This window comes from Aedes aegypti, chromosome 2 (assembly GCF_002204515.2).
Source record: "Aedes aegypti strain LVP_AGWG chromosome 2, AaegL5.0 Primary Assembly, whole genome shotgun sequence".
In the NCBI taxonomy this organism is placed as follows: Eukaryota; Metazoa; Arthropoda; class Insecta; order Diptera; family Culicidae; genus Aedes; species Aedes aegypti.
Genome location: NC_035108.1, coordinates 332,894,840 through 332,913,745, shown reverse-complemented (window position 1 = coordinate 332,913,745; position 18,906 = coordinate 332,894,840). Strand labels below are relative to the sequence as shown.

General features: G+C 42.2%; 1 long non-coding RNA gene across 2 annotated transcripts in view; it reads right to left on the bottom strand.

Annotated features, from left to right (window-relative positions):
* The window catches only part of LOC110676796, a 162,515-nt gene that overhangs the window by 90,450 nt on the left and 53,159 nt on the right, over nucleotides 1-18,906 (bottom strand). For both annotated transcript variants that reach the window (XR_002500727.1, XR_002500728.1), the window contains exon 2: nucleotides 1,810-2,332. This is a non-coding gene — a long non-coding RNA (uncharacterized LOC110676796). The remainder of the gene's footprint in view (nucleotides 1-1,809; nucleotides 2,333-18,906) is intronic.

Below are 18,906 nucleotides of genomic sequence, written 5' to 3'. Positions count from 1 at the left end.
TGTGACTTCATCATCAAACACAAACTCTCTTCGGATAAGGCAACGCCATGAACTCTGAAAGGCAATGGAATATTAGTTTCATGTCCATTTCGACCCACTTCATTATGACAATAAAACATTTTGACCTCCTTGGGTCGGCTCTGATCAGAGTTCGCCCATGGAGTGAGTGAACGAGAATTTATTGAATGCGGAATTATTATCGGCCCCAAAACAATTCGATGCTACCGGCATGGATTTTGTATACTCGCAAAATGTTGCGTTGTTGGTTGATGGTGCGTTTTTTGAATTTTGTTCCCAGGACGTGCACTTTCCACTATAACATTTCCATAGCTCTCGCGCTTCCCGTAGAATTTTATTGTAACGAAGCGAATTGTTTGAACAAGCGATAAAAATGAGATTATTGCTTGTTAACCCCTCTACCGGCAGCTTTATTTATTACCGCCAAAAATATATTCAAATTACGATTACTTTTTTCTTTATCTATATTTAGGTATCATTTTTTCACCAGATCTCAAAAAACTCTTCTTGTTTAAGAAGCCGTGTTGATATTAATTATTGGTGATCTGATTTAGAAGATATCCCGATGTTCCTTAGAGAACCGACATTTCCCATATAAAATATCTTTAGCGGCCATTTTATTTTTGGTCAATTTATCAAAAAAACAAAATGTGTACATTACAATACCAGATAATAAGGAGCTACTCTGAAATAATCATATAAATCGGTTCAGTATTCTTTGAAAAATCTGAATACTCGCATTAATGTATCGTTCTGAGGAGTGAACATCCGAATACGACAAAAATTCTGCAGACTGAGATATTTATGTGGGTTATGGCTATGCGTCCCCCAAGGAATTCAGGAATATCTCCGGATCCAGATGACCTATTATCAATATCGACACATATTTGAAAACTAGTTTTCGAAAAGAGTTTTTTGAGAACTTGTGAAAGAATGGTGTAAAATTATTGAGAAACAAAAAAGTTATCGCAATTTGAATATTTTTTAGCGAAGAATATTGAAGCTGCCGGGTAGTGAGTTATGAAATGATGAATGAAAATATGGAAAATGACGTCGTTATTAATATACAAAACACTGTAAAGAAGGTTACTACAGCAAAACAAATTATGTGTGTCGATCTTTGAGGACCAAAACCAAAACAAATAAGGTAACGTTTAGCAAATGATGTAAGTACTTACCACGATCTGATGATGATGGAGAGGTTTTCAAATAATGTGAAGTTTACGGAGCCGTGAGTAAAATAATGAGAAATGGCATGCCAATTATGAACCCTTGAAGCCACGCATTCACCCCCTTTATAAAGTAGCTCAAGCTAGGCTTCGAGCAAGTTACTCTCTGTAATTCGATCTAAATTTCAAATAGGCTTTTTAGCACACGAACGTTGTCTTTAAAGATCTTGTGGTGTTCGTGGTCTATAAAGTGAATGTTTTGGAAAACGGGAACTTCTAAAATTACATGTGAAAATAGCGGAACAACCTTTGAAAATCAAAATGATTCGAATTCATCAAAAACATATTCTTATATTTTTCAGAGAGTTTGCAAGAATTGAGCCTGTGGTGGATAAGAGAAGCGTCGAATTGAAAAAGTTGTCCCGTCCTTATCACATGTTAATCAAGAGTTAATGATTAACTACTAACGTAGTTTCGTGTGTACATAATTAATTCCAACACAACATTATCGAGTGTGACTAATCACTGGAAATCGTAATTAGAGAATAAATGAGATTGATTAAACAGTCCCTATCTCCACCCGCCTCCCATTCATTCGAACAAAAACTGAATTCATACTCACCGAAACTCGTCGTCAGTTTTTTTTTCCACCAAGTGCCAGACCGAAACGTGGAAAAACTATCACCAGCAAAAACCAAAAATCCTATCTGGAAGGTCGACTCGTTCTAGATCCAGTCTCATGGGAGGAGAAGCCCGTCAACACCTGTTCGTGGTGATTTTGTTTTTGCTTCCAGCCACAGAAGTGCTGCTACCGGACGACGCAAAGCAAGATGTCGCAGAACATCATTTCCGGTGCGATTAACGGTCATTGTTGGAAAAGTGGGGCACTTTTTCTATGATTCCCATTCTCGGAAAGCATTCGTCACTGATGGCCGTTTCGGTTGCCTGGGGTGGTTGTGGTTTCACAGAGTTTAAGCTGCACGTGCTTTCCAATAGTTTATTGTAAACGGGGATTTGGCTGACAAATTTGATTCTGCCGGTGTTGAGAAGAGCCCAGACAAACGATTTTCATTGGTTTCTAGGAAAGCTTTGATTCCTGGGTGATTTAGATGTATTTTTTCATGGGAAATTTGGAGTTGTTTCATCTGAAATATAAAATAATTAAGTTGTTAAGATTTTTTAAAATCAAAAATGTTTTCAATTCATCGTGCAAACCAGAAATCATTTGAGAAAAAAAACTTTTTAAAGAATAGTTCATAAATTGCGTCAGAACGATTTTTGAATTTTGACGTTTTTTTTTTACATTCTAAGCCTACAAATTGTCTTATATTTTCTGGTTACGGTACCAATACAGGATTACATGAGACAATCAATCAGAGCGACCAGAGAAATTCATAGAATCAAAAATAAAATCAAATGCCTCAAAATTAAAAACTCTAAATCATTCGTAATATCAACGAAAAGATGTAGAGGTCTCCGCTAGAGTTAGGGGAAGTGGTGGTAAAATGAACAGGGGTGGTAAAATGAACACCGTGCCTTTTACCGAGAAAAAGCAAATTTCAATGAATTTTTATCACGCACGGACGATTTAGAGCATAAATCTGAGTGTTCGAGTTGATACGTAGGTCAATTTAAGCGAAAATATTCACGAAAACTAAGATATTAGAAAACCACGTTTGAAAATTAGAATTGTCGTTACTTTTAGCTCGGAAAACTTGAGGTTGTTTAGTGAGGTGAATATCGTTATGATATGATGTCAAATCTGATACCTTTAGAAATCTTTTTGAATGGGTTACAATCATTAATGGATTTATTTTCGGTGGGGCAGGGAAAATTTTCAGAAATATTTGTTATGCTCACGTTTTTTTGCATGGTGTTCGTTTTACCAGCAACCGCTGTTCATTTTACCCACATAGTGCAGGTAAAATGAACATTTGCATCGCTTTTTGATAGCGATGAAAATATGTGAAATTTAGCTATTTAAGTATGAATCCTTGTCGCTGCTATAGATTACATCCCTATTTTTGATGTTGTGCGATAGAACTATACAAATTTGTCGTTTTTCTATCAGAAACAAGATGATTTCCTTAAGGTGTTCATTTTACCACCCCTTCCCCTACATATTTCTCAGCACTTAAATGTACTGACGAGCCTTCAACCAAACCGTCTTTCAGCTCATCGGAATCCTAGTGTGCTGCGCTAGACGGAGGCTCACGAAAATTCTAAAAGCGCGCGCTAGGTGATGTGCTCTCGGGAAGCTCGTCTCATGCGCTGCTCGGCGCTACGGCTCGCCATCGGTATCCAAGTTGTGAAACAACTGCTTAGTAACGAAGAATCTCTACAACTATTTCCGCCTCATTATGCAGACCTGTGTCTAGATGGCTTACATGATATGGTCGCGATCCAAGAGTTACAAATTCGATCCTCGTTGAAAACTTTTGTAATCACTTCAATTATTGCGCTGAATTTTAAACAGCACATATGACGGAGCGCATGAGAGCGCAGTGAGACACATCTCAAGAAAAATGAAGCGCATTAAAATAGCTAGGTCTCACAATGTACAGCGCGCCCGTGCGCTTGCAAGCAATGAGGCTCTTGCACCTAAGGCTACAGCACGTGCACGGTAACTCTAGTCTCTGCTATACCCTGTCAGACAGTAGCCTATGCTTTTGCAATAAATCATAAACGGTAATATTATTTTCCAGTAATGCCTGTTATTCATGGTAGGGTGCCGCTTTTTCTAATATTTCTGTATTTTCAAAATCTCACACAATTGTTTTCTTCTTTTTCGTTAAAAAGTTTACGGTAATTCAGAAAAATTCAAATTATTAGGTGCGTATATATTCAATATTACGTTTTGAAAGAGAAACCACCGTCATCTTAAAAATTAACGTCAATGAAATATCTTCGGAAGTCTTGAGATTTCTATAACATTGTATAACAATACTCAGTAATCATTCTAGCAGATAAATTCCATCAACATCAGCATGATTTTTGTTTGATAATCAAGAAAAATACTGATACAGTGGGACTCCGTTTTTGTCATGCTCCGTTTTGTGCAATAAAATGGATTTATTTTTAGCAACAGTTGTGAATACAATCAAAATCAGTATTAAGTTTTAAATATCACCATTAAATATTATTATATTTATATTATATTATATTATTTCAATATATATATACACATCTGCTTCTTTATACAAATAATATACACTATATTATTTCAATTTACCAGTTTTTGGCTTTCGTAGTTTGAACAGCAGCTCAGCTTTACACTGATCATATCCCAGAGTACCACCTTCGTCGATATTCTTTCAAATGCCTCGTTATATCATGGTTCCCATACGCACAATTTTTTCGCGGAATGGTCTTGTGTACGCAATCTTTCACGAAATAAGCGATCTCTTTATGCTTCTCTACTAGATTTTCAATATTTTTTCTTATACATTCACACTGACTGACCAGCCCACTCAAGTCTGCCGGATTTCGTATAGAAATAACACACAAGCAATTGCAAAAATATTTACATTCAAACGCTAGGAATACTGTCCAGTTCCAGACATGCCCTGATATTACGATTTTGTTCGTGCATTTTGATGAATTTGTTGTATGGGTATCAAAGTCCCAAAAACTGTATCATCAAACTGTATATTATGGAAGCTGACGTAAAAAACGCATTGAAAAAATCCTTCTAGGAAATCCTACATTTATTTTTCTACGAACATCTTCAGAGATTATTTTTGGAATTTCCGCAAAAATATTCTTAGAAATCTTCGATGTTTTTCCTCATACATCTTTTCCAAGATTTTTTGCATTCGCCAAAGATGGTTACATATATAATACTCTGGCGTTCTAACTTGATTTTTTTTTATTCTATGAAACGATCCTTGGATTGCTCCCAAATTCCATGTTCCGAAGATAATATCGCATTTATTTCTTAATGGATATTGTTAAAATATCCCTTTTTCTTCTAGACATTTAACATTCTTTTCAATGGTGTAATTTAACATTTTATTCTGTACTTCCTCAAAAATACTGAGACTGCTAATTGATTACCTTAACATTATTTTTGTTTTTTCTCCAGTTTCCATGCAAAAATTGTCCAGAGAATGCGATTTCACGCTGTGTCTGAACAAGCAGAAAAATCACAACTGTCTTGGATTTCTTCATGCTAGAGTTCAGTATCGGGAGTGTATCTTCATAATCAATTTTTTAATAAAGGTCACTTATGCGATTAGATTTAATAAAAGTAAGTGTAATATCAAATTTAATCAACGCTTTACTTTAGTTCTGTCCTCAGAAATCAGCTTCGAAGGGATCGTTCTGAAGTCTGATAATCATATAGTTCTAATTTTCATAAGGATTACGTTACAACATCCTATGGATGTTTTATTACCAATAATTGCGAAATGAAATAAGAAAAATAAACGTTTCTGAGTTTGGAACGGTTCCGTTTTTGGCAACTGAAAATTTCAATCGTGTTGCCAAAAATGGAATCCCACTGTAGCTGAAATGGCGCGTTCGTCACTCTGCCAGTTTACAGCAGTTTCGTCATTTTGTGCAGCGGTGTGATTTAAGTTAGTTAACTTCCAATCGCAGTACAACAAATCGAAAATAAAAAAAATCTCTCTCGTTGTAATGTCTCATTCGCAGTCCAGATGTCAGAATTGAATGCTATAAATGAAATTCCACTAGCTGCACCTTTCAACGGATTGCCATGTTCGTAGTGAAAAAAAAGGAAAAAATATGCTATTCCGTGATTGACCGAGGTCAGTGAAAATGCACAAAGAATCATCTAGAAGATCGGCTGGGATTGGCCATAATCTTCTTCAGTGTGCATTATTCAGTGGCTCTATTTATACATGGTCAATAACGGCGCCGGCCACGTCCTTGCAGTCAGGTGGGATTGGGGGAAGGAATGTTAGTGTGTAACCTTTGCTATTTGGAGACCGTGTTTGCCTCTGCATCTCCACAAAGGTTACTGGGAGGGATGTTTGTTAATGGGGAGGATCGTTGGGTCACAGGATTCACTTTGATAAGCGATTAGACCATGATAAATAATTATTTGTGAGCTATAAATATGCTTATATGTAAATCTAATATTTTCATTTGGTATGAACAATATCTATGTAGAGAAAAATTATGCCGACACTTGAGGTGACGAACCTTTCAAAGTTTGTTGAATAAAGTGAACCTTTTGCAAGTCTACACTCGTAGTGTCGAACCATTCAAAGTTTTTATTTTTTATTTACAAAAGTAAAAGGAAAAAAGTGTTTTGAGAAAAAAAAGTTTATGTCGACACTCACAGTGACGAACCTTTCATAGTTTGTTGAAAAATCATATTTACGTATCACCGTTGTAACGATCAAAGGTGCAATCATACATATTTTATAGATAAGAAATAGTAGCATGAAACGAGCTCACCAATTGATCCGTCATCCTTGAGCAGCAACAATCCACTTTCAGCTTCACTCGTTTGCTCGGCTATATACAAACACACAGAGAAAATGGGCGCGCGACCCGAGAACGAAAACAACTGACGACTGCTCGGACTTTCTTGACGCTTTACCCAGGAGCAAGCGTCAACGTCGAAAGATCAAAAAGAACTTATCGATCACGCCACTTTTTCACTTTCACTCGAACGACGCGCGACATGTTTGATCCTGCCCTCATCGCCGGCCCCCGCAGGAGCAAGCGTCAAGGTCGAAGGATCAAACACAACTAAATGATCACGCCACTTTTTCATTTTCACTCGAACGACGCGCGACTTGTTTGATCCTGCCCTCATCGCCGGCCCACGCAGGAGCAAGCGTCAAGGTCGAAGGATCAAACACAACTCCAATTATATCGGTGCCAATAAATCAATAACTTACCAACATAACTACACATTACAGCACCTGCAATATATGGGACAGTGGTGTGATTTTTTGAATGGTCGATCGAGTCGTAACGCATCCGACGGATTTTTATGGATTTGGGTTTTATGTTGGTTATATTTTTTACGCACTCGAATCTATTGGATACCTTCATCAAGCAATTTCAGACGAAAAGATTTGAGTTCCTTAATGGAATAGAATGTAGGTTGAACAACTTCGCATGAATTCTATGATTATAGCAGTATAGTTATGCGTTTCATCTGCTTTCAAATGCTCTTTATTTCATCCGGAGCACTTCGGATATAAAATTGAGAAACTCCAATCTAGTAGATATCTCATTAGAAGCGATTTGAAATCGTGGAAAAACACCTTACCACCTCATGGTACTTGAAGAAAAAGAGAAACAGAATCATCATAAGTTGATGAATTACCACCCAAATAATAATTGTAGTTGAACTAATTTCTTCCAGGGGGCTATGAATAAACGCCCATAAAACCACGGTCAAGGTACTTTTGCCTTCATCGCATCCCACAAAACCATTTGTAGAGTAGAACTCGCCTGAGTGGCCTAAAGGAGGCTATGAAGTGTATGAACATAAATAACATTAATAAAGCAAAATAACTTCGATGGTAGCTATTTAGAGGCCAACAGTTTTAGATGAATGTCGCTTTATCTTGAAAATGAATTCATCTTAACGTTTTAAGATTGATAAAAATTAATTGCTCTTGTCAGTTATTTTTCAACGCCTCCTAAAATATTGATGATCTGGTAACAATGTTGAGATCTTCAATTTGTTTGGTTATCATTCATCCCAGAATAGCCTTACTTTACATTGAGCAATAAATTTATTATCGAAATGCAAAATTTCTATGGATTTTGTATGAAAAATTTGGACGATTTTTTCAAAATTGGCTGAAAACACCTCTGAGAGTCAAGTGTTTTCTACTCTGAAGTGTGTGATGAAATCAAAATTTTCAAAATTGGCAACACTGTATCCAAGAAAAATATTGTTTTCTTGACTGAATTGAATATAATTGGAGGTCATTTTTCTCTATTCCAAAAAGTTTCGAAAATATAAATTGAAGAGCGTAAGCAAAATCATGGATTTTGTCAAATTTGCAGAGGGGGGGTCCGATTGACATAAAAATTAAATGGAATGGAAATAAATGGAATAAATGGAATAACCGGCGTGTATGGCACTGTACTGCGTCTTGCCTAGGTGGCTCGTGGGGGTGTTTTCGTGGGTGGTGGCATTATGTTTATATACTAAAGCAACTTGCACTTTAAAAATAATGATTTCGCTTACAGTCAAAAATGTATTACAACCATCAGTGTCTAGAATAGCATTAAAATTGAGTTGCGATTGATTATTGATCTTGATAACATGTTGCATGTTATTGTTGATTTTAATAACATGTTGCAGTGGAATATTTCAGCAAAATAAACAAAATCAGAGTGCTCGAAATATGAGTCTGTTCAGCATTGATTACAAAACGATATCAAGTAATTAACCTCAATATTATTATCAGGGATTGAATCCTGAGAAAATTGAGAGAATCTCTCACGTATCGCTCTCTGTAACTATCATAACATGCTGCACGTTATGAGAGACTGTTTATCGTATACTGCTACAACTTTGATCAGATTGGGGGGATAGTAGTGCATGATAGAACCCCTCTAAACGTGCCGTGTAGTTCCGGCGTCCAGAATAGAACTACGGACAACCCGTTCCGGTGGTAAGAGTCCACCAAACGGGGTAACCCCAATTCAAGGTGTGATGCGAAAAACCGTGCTGAGGAATGAATGGTCGAAGGGGTGAAAAAGATGTTCGGCCATTAACGGAGCCTGTGGGGCACCTGGGCACCCCTCACAGTATTTTGTCCCTTACCGCGTTAATGCAGGGCTCTGGCGTGGTTGACCTCTTTTCCCGTGCTACTCGTGGGATCCAAAATGAGTACAAATTCAAACAACAATCAGATTAGTAGTGGTAGTGCAGGTAGTAGCAGTAGTAGGGAAGCGAACCCCTTCGCAAGAAGTGGGCTAGCTAGATCTCCGTTGAGGAGAGTAGAAGCAGGAGGAGGCAGCAGTGCACGTAGTGCCAGTGCTGGAACCCATATTTCATCCCCGGCTAACGCATCGGGTGAAGTTATGGATGGAGCGTGGTTGATGAGGGCCATCAATAAAAGTAGAGATGGGCTCTCTGCGATGGAAGTGGCTGCACAGCAGCTCGACTCCATAATTGACTTTGCGTCCTCGAAGTCTAACATCAGCAAGGACCTCAAGCAGGCCTTGCTTAGACTTCGCAAGTCAATGTTGGCGGCCAAGCAGAACCATGCTGAACCCATGGTGACTGTGGCTGCGGCAGAACCCGTGGAACTGAAGGTGCCGAAGTCTACCCAGACGGAACCCTTCGTTTTCGCGGGCAGCCCCAAAAGCGTGGAAGCGAATGCTTACAGCAAGCAATCGCAGAAGCGCGCGAGGCAGCCGTCAGGGGAGGAGCTACCCGGCGGCGCTCGTAAGGCCAGGCGGATACTGACCCCGAAAACCGGCAGAAGTGCCGGAAAATCGGACCCCAGCCAGGCGTCCCGGAAAGCCGAGAAGGGTGGGCCCGAAAAGGCTGGCCCCACACGGAGTGATGGGAACAGGGGGTTGCGACCTTTGAGAGGTCCTCCATCACCACAGATCAGGGCGGAGCAGGGGGGGGACGCCCCCTGGACAACCGTAGTGAGGAAGAAGAAGAAGAAGAAACAGGAGAATCAGGAGCGCAGGGATACCAGACCTAAGAAAGGTAGGAGGGTAGGTGCCAAGCGCGAAAAGGGTGATGCGATCATCATCAAGACGGAAGAGTCCAAGTACTCGGAAGTCCTGAAGGCGATGCGCAGTGACGCGAAGCTTGCGGATCTAGGAGCCGACGTACGCAGTGTCAGACGCACTCGTACAGGTGAAATGATCCTCGAGCTTAAGCGCGATAAGGAGCGCAAGGGCGCCGTCTACAAAAGTTTGGCGGAAGAGGTCCTTGGCGCTGGTGTTGAAGTGAGGGCTCTGACGCAGTCAGTGACTCTGAAGGTGATGAACCTTGACGAGATCACTAACGCAGAAGAGCTCGTCACGGCACTGCGGCAACAGTGCGAAGTGCAGGTGCCCACCACCGCCGTTCAGCTACGGAAAGGTCCGGCAGGTACTCAGGTGGCCTTAGTACACCTACCTGTGGCAGACGCAAATAAGTCCGCTAAGGTAGGTAAGATCAAGGTTGGTTGGTCAGTATGTTCACTGAACATACATGAGCAACCAGTGATCTGCTTTAGGTGCAGGGAACCTGGACACAAGTCCTGGGGCTGTAAAGGCCCTGATAGGACCAAGTTGTGCAGGCGTTGTGGTGAGGAAGGTCATAAGGCACTAGGCTGCAAGAACCCTCCCAAGTGCTTGATTTGTTCCGGCAAGTCCGTGAACAACAATCATCCAACGGGAGGCTCAAGGTGCCCGACCTTCAAACGAGCCATCAACGAAAAGTCACAGTGCAGGTAACGCAGCTGAACCTGAACCACTGTGACGCAGCTCAGCAACTGCTGTACCAGTCAGCTGCTGAGTGGGGGACGGACATCGCCATCATATCGGACCCATACCGAGTACCCGCCGGCAACGGCAACTGGGTCGTGGATGGATCCGGAAAAATGGCGGCGATATGGACAACGGGTAAATACCCTGTCCAGCAGTTGGTGTCTACTACCTACGAGAGCTTCGTGATCGCCAAAGTAAACGGGGTCCTCTTCTGTAGCTGCTATGCGCCTCCGAGTTGGTCGACCGAGCGGTTCACGCAGATGCTGGACTGTATGACGACCGCGCTGACAGGGCGAAGGCCAGTTGTAATAGCGGGTGACTTCAATGCCTGGGCCGTGGAATGGGGAAGCCGTAACACGAACCAGCGAGGTCAAATCCTGCTAGAGGCACTGGCCGTGCTAGATGTCGATCTGGCTAATGTTGGTGCCAAAAGTACCTTCAGCCGTAACGGAGCGGAGTCGATTATCGACGTTACTTTTTGTAGTCCTGGCCTAACGAGTAGTTCGAACTGGAGGGTAGACGATGCCTACACTCACAGCGACCACCTGGCGGTTCGCTACAGTATCGACTACAACAACAGTAGGCAGTGGGTTGAGGATGCGGCTAGGTCAAGGCCAAGCCCTCGTAGGTGGAAGACATCGTACTTCAATGATGAAGTACTTAGGGAGGCGCTCCGCCGTGAGCGTAACCTACTCGGCCTAAGCGGGGACGAACTGGTAGCGGTGCTTACGCGTGCATGCGATGCGACCATGCCTAGAAAAGTCCACCCTAGGAATGGGAGACCACCGACATACTGGTGGACTCAAGCTATTGCGAACCTGCGCCGTGCCTGCCTACGGGCCAGGAGATGGATGCAGCGAGCACGTACCGAGCAGGAGCGTGAAGAACGACGGGCGGTGTTCACCGCTGCCAAAGTCGCGCTGAAGTCTGAGATAAGGGCAAGCAAAAAGGCCTGCTTCGAGGGACTCTGTCAGAGTGCCAACGCGAACCCGTGGGGTGATGCCTACAGGATCGTAATGGCGAAGACAAGAGGTGCAATTGCTCCTACGGAGCAATCTCCACAGATACTGGAGTGGATCATCGAGGGGCTCTTCCCGCGCCACAACCCTAGCCCATGGCCTCCTTTTGTAGGACAGCCGGGGATTGGGGCTGGCGATGAGGATAGAGTAACTGATGAGGAACTTGTAGGGATTGCAAAATCCCTAAGCATGGGGAAGGCACCAGGTCCGGACGGAGTTCCAAACCTGGCCCTCAAAGTCGCAATCTTGGAGGCTCCCGGTATGTTCAGATCTGCTATGCAGATATGCCTGGACGAGGGAGTATTTCCAGATGCGTGGAAGAGGCAGAGCCTGGTACTATTGCCAAAGGCGGGGAAACCACCCGGTGACCCGTCGGCGTATAGACCAATATGCTTGATGGACACGGTGGGGAAAGTGCTCGAGAAGATCATCCTCAACAGACTGTCGAGGTACACCGAGGGTGTAAATGGTCTCTCAGGCAACCAGTTCGGCTTCCGGAAAGGGAGGTCCACTGTAGACGCTATTCTGACGGTTAAGAAAACCGCTGAGATAGCACTCCAGCGTAAGAGGAGGGGTATTCGCTACTGCGCAGTAGTGACTCTGGATGTAAGGAATGCATTTAATAGTGCCAGTTGGGCGGCTATTGCTGATGCGCTCCTGCGTCTGGGGATACCCGAGTACCTGTACGAGATTCTCGGAAGTTACTTCCAGAATCGGGTATTAGTCTATGACACAGAGGTGGGTCGGAAGTGCTTTCACATAACCTCAGGAGTCCCGCAAGGTTCCATCCTGGGTCCGGTGTTATGGAATGTCATGTACGACGAGGTGTTGAGATTAAAATTCTCGGCGGGTGTGGTCATCGTTGGCTTTGCCGACGATATTACGCTGGAGGTCTACGGTGAATCGATCGAAGAAGTGGAATTGACTACAGCCCACTCGATCGCAATTGTGGAGGAGTGGATGAGCTCCAGGAAACTGGAATTGGCTCACCACAAAACTGAGGCTGTTGTTGTCAACAACCGAAAGTCGGTGCAGCAAGCGGTGATCAGTGTAGGCGACTGCACAATCACTTCGAAGCGCTCCGTCAAACACTTGGGGGTGATGATGGACGATAAGCTTACCTTCGGTAGCCATGTCGATTATGCCTGCAAGAGAGCCTCCACAGCTATTGTGGCACTGTCCCGGATGATGTCCAATAGCTCTGCGGTGTACGCCAGCAAGCGTAAGCTTCTGGCCAGTGTCGCCTCGTCCATACTGAGGTATGGTGGCCCGGCTTGGGGCACGGCTTTGAGTACCGATAGCTACCGTAGCAAGCTAGAGAGTACTTATAGGCTAATGTGCCTGAGGGTTGCGAGCGCGTACCGTACCGTGTCACACGATGCACTTTGTGTCATCACCGCTACGTAGGTCATACCGGTGCCCTACGGTCGAAATCGACCCTTACAGCGATTAAGTGGCCGCGGGGAGAACATCCTGGTAGCGCTGCTGTCGTGGCGCCGGCCTACTGGGTGGATACGAGCCTCTGGTTGTTCGGGGCAGGTGGAGGCCCCTTCGTCAGCAATCCCAGCTGGTGCTAGCTGATAGGGCCTGAGCCTTCAGTAGGTCAAATTGCGAAGCCCGCAGTATCAGTTCTTGATACCTGCGGTGCAGCTGGGCGCGGGCTTAGCGGTCGACCCTGCCCGCCTTCAGCGGACAACGGGAGGTGAGGACCACCCGGGAAGCTGGCAATGCGCCAGCATGCTACCTTGGTGGACCCCCATAAGCGTGTCATCGATGTTCGTTGCTGCATGGCTACGCAGCTAGCCTGGAGGATGCGATGTGCAATAGCCCCTCTCCGAAGCAATGCCTTCTTGGTGGTCCCGGAGAGACGAAGGGTTTGGCGGCAATGGAAATGGTTTAGTGGGTCGGGGGTGTAGTCCTGTTTACTGCTTGTACGTAGTAAATGGTCCCCAACCCCACACTCCCGGACCTCGGTCCGGAGTCTGTTGAGCAGATTATCCCCCCATTGCTTAGAAGGAAAAAAAAAAAAAAAACGTGCTCCAAGCCTGGGGGACACTATTGCTATTGGAAGTTCGTGGATTGTTTATTGTGCCAGTAAAGAAAAACACCTGTCCCCAACGGCAAACAAGCGAGAAAAATGGATTTTATCATCGCTCTCTCTTTGGGGCTCTCGCTCGCTGCTTCCATTTATCAGACTTGTTACACGTTGCGATACAATGACGATCGTGGACCGCAACAGATAGGATGTTTTTCTTTGCCTTCTTTGATCGTGCTTCATACTCAAATGAGAGCGAATCCTGCAATGCCTGATTATTATACAGCTTTCCTTAGCCTAGTGGTTAGGGTCCGCGGCAACAATGCAAAGTCATGTTGAAAGTATCTGGGTTCGATTCCCGGTCGGTCCACGATTCTTACGTAATGGAAATTTCGTTGACTTCTTTGGGCATAGAGTATCATCGTACCAGCCAAACAATGAACGAATGCGAAAAATAGCAACTTTGGCAAAGAAAGCTCCCAGCTAATAACTGTGGAAGTGCTCATTGAACACTAAGCTGAGAAGCAGGCTCTGTCCCATGTAGGACGGAATACTAAGAAGAAGAATTATTCCACAATGACACGCTCTACTCGATTAACTCTTTTCCTAAACTTTTCCTGCTTCTCACATCAAGGTCGTAAAATCTGACGATCGTGGGAAAATTTCTCGGAAAATCGGAGCACTTTGAAAGTTTTTGACAATAATTTCAACCAGGGGACATGATTCCGCATGATTCCTCGGGGACAGACGACCGTTCAAATGCAATCCACCCACGCTAAAGCCCGCTAACGACGAAAAAAAAACTTTCCGATGATCTCTGGGGCAAAACACCGTCGAATAATTGAAATTCTCCCCAACAAACAGAAAACAATTCCACACAAGAAAATGACATGACCATTTCCCGGACAATCGCTCTCCAGTCGACTCGGAATCTGACAGTGCCAAAGTTTAAGATCTTTTTGGGTTTCTTTTTGTCTCAGAGAAGCTACATCACAAGCAAAGACATTTCCGTTCGTCTCTTCAGCAAGGCCGAACGAAAGAGCAAGCGTGGACCTAGAAGTACACTATGGACGAAAAGTTGACCAAAAATCGAAAAAATGGTGTGATAGGTTATTCTTGTTCAGCATTTCGTAGTTGCTACTTCTTTTATCATATACCTAGAATATCAGAGCAAAATATTTTGTTGCTTAATGGATTACATGCTTTGCTCTTTCCCACAGTTGATCAGCAGGAGTTTTCTCGTTTAATTTTGTATGGGAAAAGGCATCTAGCTTCAAATTTCTCGTAAATGAAAGCTTTAATCGAAACAATATTTGGTAGGCGTGATAATCATTATCATTATGTACAGCCGGTACCAATATTGAGAAATAATTCGTTAGATGCATTTTGCCTAATTGTATTTGTATTTGTATTTTAATTTTATGCATTACCTTTTAGCAATTTTTCGTGCATAGACACTAGCGCATGTGCGTTATTATGTGGCGAGTAGCGAATCAGGACATGTATGTAACCCATTGATCCTATTTTTTCATGTGTATATCGTGTGGCATCCGTGATATAAATACAAATCTCTATACGTTTTTTCAAAATAAAATAATTTTGGTTTTTGATCGCGATTTCTGAGCGCAATGAACATTTATTTTCGAGAATGTGCGAAGAAGACATCAAAAAGCTAGTACCTTCAGTAGACAGTCCATTATAGTCACACTCGTGGGTTTCTAGTGCGTTTTGCTATAAATCGTTACATAACAATTTTGACATGAAGGTCAGGAACTATTTGTCAAGTATCAATGATTCATAGCTCGATTTTGTCCAATTTTTGAATACGTATTTATTTTCGATACTGGGGTGCACTTTAAAAGTACGGAAAATGAGACATGTAACGAAATTAGGGGAGATTTTGAACGTTCATAACTCAGTTGTTTATGAACCAATTATTATGATTTTAAGGGGCCCAGATAGCCGTAGCGGTAAACGCGCAGCTATTCAGCAAGACCAAGCTGAGGGTCGTGGGTTCGAATCCCACCGATCGAGGATCTTTTCGGGTGGGAAATTTTCTCGACTTCCCAAGGCATAGAGTATCTTCGTACCTGCCACACGATATACGCATGCAAAAATTGTCATTGGCATAGTAAGCTCTCAGTTAATAACTGTGGAAGTGCTCATAAGAACACTAAGCTGAGAAGCAGGCTCTGTCCCAGTGGGGACGTAATGCCAGAGAGAAGAAGAAGGGAACCCTTCGATTAAGAAAATTATCACATGTAACAAAATTGCGACATATTTAGAATACTTTTGGAAATAAATATTCATTGAACAATTTTCATTATTTTGGCACCCATGGATCAGAAATTTACCTTCATACTAAAGAAAGCTATTGATTATCAATAGCTTACTATTGAATTTTTTAGTAAATGTCAACTATTCGTGTTCGACCAATTTCTCACCAATTATAATTTTCCGCAATTTTCAAGTAATTCTAAGCCCAACTCATTATTGGCACATACCCATTTCCCAGATTGGTCGACTATCATCTGTGGTGCAGTCAAGAATCAAGCCCGTTAAGTACCATCGCCATTATTATTAGGCAAATCGAGCGTTTGGCTTGTGCAATCGCTCAAGGTTTCAAACTTGAGCTACATTTCCAGATTTCGACTTCAGCCGTGTGATCCACTATCTGTTGCTGATGTGTGCCATCCACACCACGAAACATTCAGCTGGCTCGTCGTATAAGCAGAGAATTTATTCAAATTTATACACTTGCGTCGAGGATTCCCCGTTTTACCATGGCAATCAACTTATAACATCCTGTAGTGCTATTTAACTATGACAGCCACGCTAACAAAGCCTTTGGCCCTTTTCAGGCCCAAAATAATCGGTCCTTCATTAAGACCATTTTCGAAATCATATCCTTCTTGAACCAGGGGTTCAGATTGCCGTAGCGGTAAACGCGCAGCTGTTCAGCATTACCATGCTAAGGGTCGTGGGTTCGAATCCCGCTGGTCGAGGGACTTTTTGTAAAGGAAATTTTCTCGATTCCCAGGGCATAGAGTATCTTCGTACTTGCCACACGATATACACATGCAAAAATGGTCAATCGGCAAAGAAAGCTCTCAGTTAATAACTGTGGAAGTGCTCATAAGAACACTAATCTGAAAAGCAGGCTTTGTCCCAGTTGAGACGTAACGCCAGAAAGAAGAAGAAGAAGAATAAGAAGAAGAAGATCCTTTTTGAACCAGCCTAAGGTTATCCAACGTCAATACTGCGGTCGTGTCTTGCACACAACCCCTCCAACTTTTTTTACAAAATTCTATAATGTGTCATAAGACGGAATGAATATTTTTGAGTAGTGTTTGATCCTTCGACCTTGACCTCCGCGCGTCGTTCGCGGTGTGAATTGAAAAAGCACCGCGGATCGTTAGTAGTGTTTGATCTATTGATCGCGTCACTTATTCTTGCATGGGCGAGTGATTAACACTTGTTTGGCGTTCAATGCGATTATCGTATTACATTGCGATTTCGGTTAGGCGTGATTATATCATGTCTCGCATAACCAAACATTTATGACTCCCCCTCTACCTTATCCCACTGACCCAGTATGCATTCCATGATAACTGTGGAGACGCAGAGGTATACTCGGTCTCTAGTTACAACGGTTGTCTAACTAACATTCCTTCCCTTCACCGATGACCGATGCCGTTATTGTCTTTAAAAAAATGAGCTTTCAATGTGTGCATTTTGAGAATGGTAAGCTAATACCAAGCCCATTATCATTTAATCATTAAATCTCTGTGGAACTTCGCTTGTTCTGGTCAATCACGAAGTAGCAACTACGAATTTTACGGTCATCTATGCTCATGCTCATAAGACGGAATTACATATTTTTGGCTACTAGACTATAAGAAAATTGCCCTTAGTGGATTTGTGTGGGAAGCAGATTCGATGGTGCGGCAAGACTTGTTTGCTGTTTTGTGAAAGTTATGAACTCTGCCACACCGTCGACGCAGTACTCGTAGTATCGTGCCCGTGCTCGTTAGGTTTCCTTTTTTCATTTATTGTGTTCCCAGCAACTCCATGAGATCAAAGTTATGAAAGTGAGCACAACGAGTGGCAGCAAAAAGCAATCGCCCTTCTCATATACCTTTAATGAAGACGATCAGAGAAGTTTTAAATTGATAAAAACAGAAAGGGGACCACCAAGTGGTGATAATGTACTGGGGCAGAAAGTTAGGCGACAGAAACTTTCCAGGGTAATGGGAATTCTTGACCTTTTGCTGATAACTTGGATCATTCATTTTTTTATTGTTTGCTCTGAATTATTCCCATTCATAACAAAACTTTCTCTTCTTCTTTGTGGCACTACGTCCTCACTGGGATAGAGCCTGCTTCTCAGCTTAGTGTTGTTGTGAGCACTTCAACAGTTATTAACTGAGAGCTTTCTATGCCAAAATTGCCAATTTGCATTCGTATATGGTGTGACAGGTACTCTATGCTTACGGAAGTCAAGGAAATTTCCATTACGAAAAGATCCTGGACTGACCGGGAACCGAACCCTGACACCTTCAGCATGACTTTAATTTGTAGCTGCAGACTCCAACGACTTGGCTAAGGATTGATTTCATTCATGATTGATACTATTTATTTCAACACAGGTGGAAGCTTAACGACTGTAGTTTGATCCGGAATTGTGATGTTTTCGGCCTTAGCAGTCTAAGTATCAGCAAAAACAATTTCGCATCTACATTCGACGGTTTCGGTAATATATTTTACCTTTTTCAAGGACTCTACACATTTGTTTTCTATATTATTCTTATTCACTACAAATTGCAATTTAATTTAAATGATTCTGAATACCGTGAAACAGCATTTGAAACAAACTGTTGGTCCATACTTTTACGAAAAAAAAACAATCTGAACAATATCAAATCAACATTTTTATTAGAACAAAATAGGTTTTTTTGTATAATGCTGTAAAATTTTCGAATGAATTCAAAAGAAATTCCTTGAAATTTCTGGAGTATTTTTTCCAATCTCATGAAAGTCACTCAGTGATTCGTACCAATATCACGTTGGATGGGCATCAAGTCAAATGACCAATTGATGATTGTAATCAATTTCTATCGGCTAAAATGGAAATTCAAATGAACTTCCAGAAATCGTATCTATTCATTGACAGGATTTTCACGTTCAGTGGAACGAACTCAACAACCATTATACCTGATACGTGTCCTAC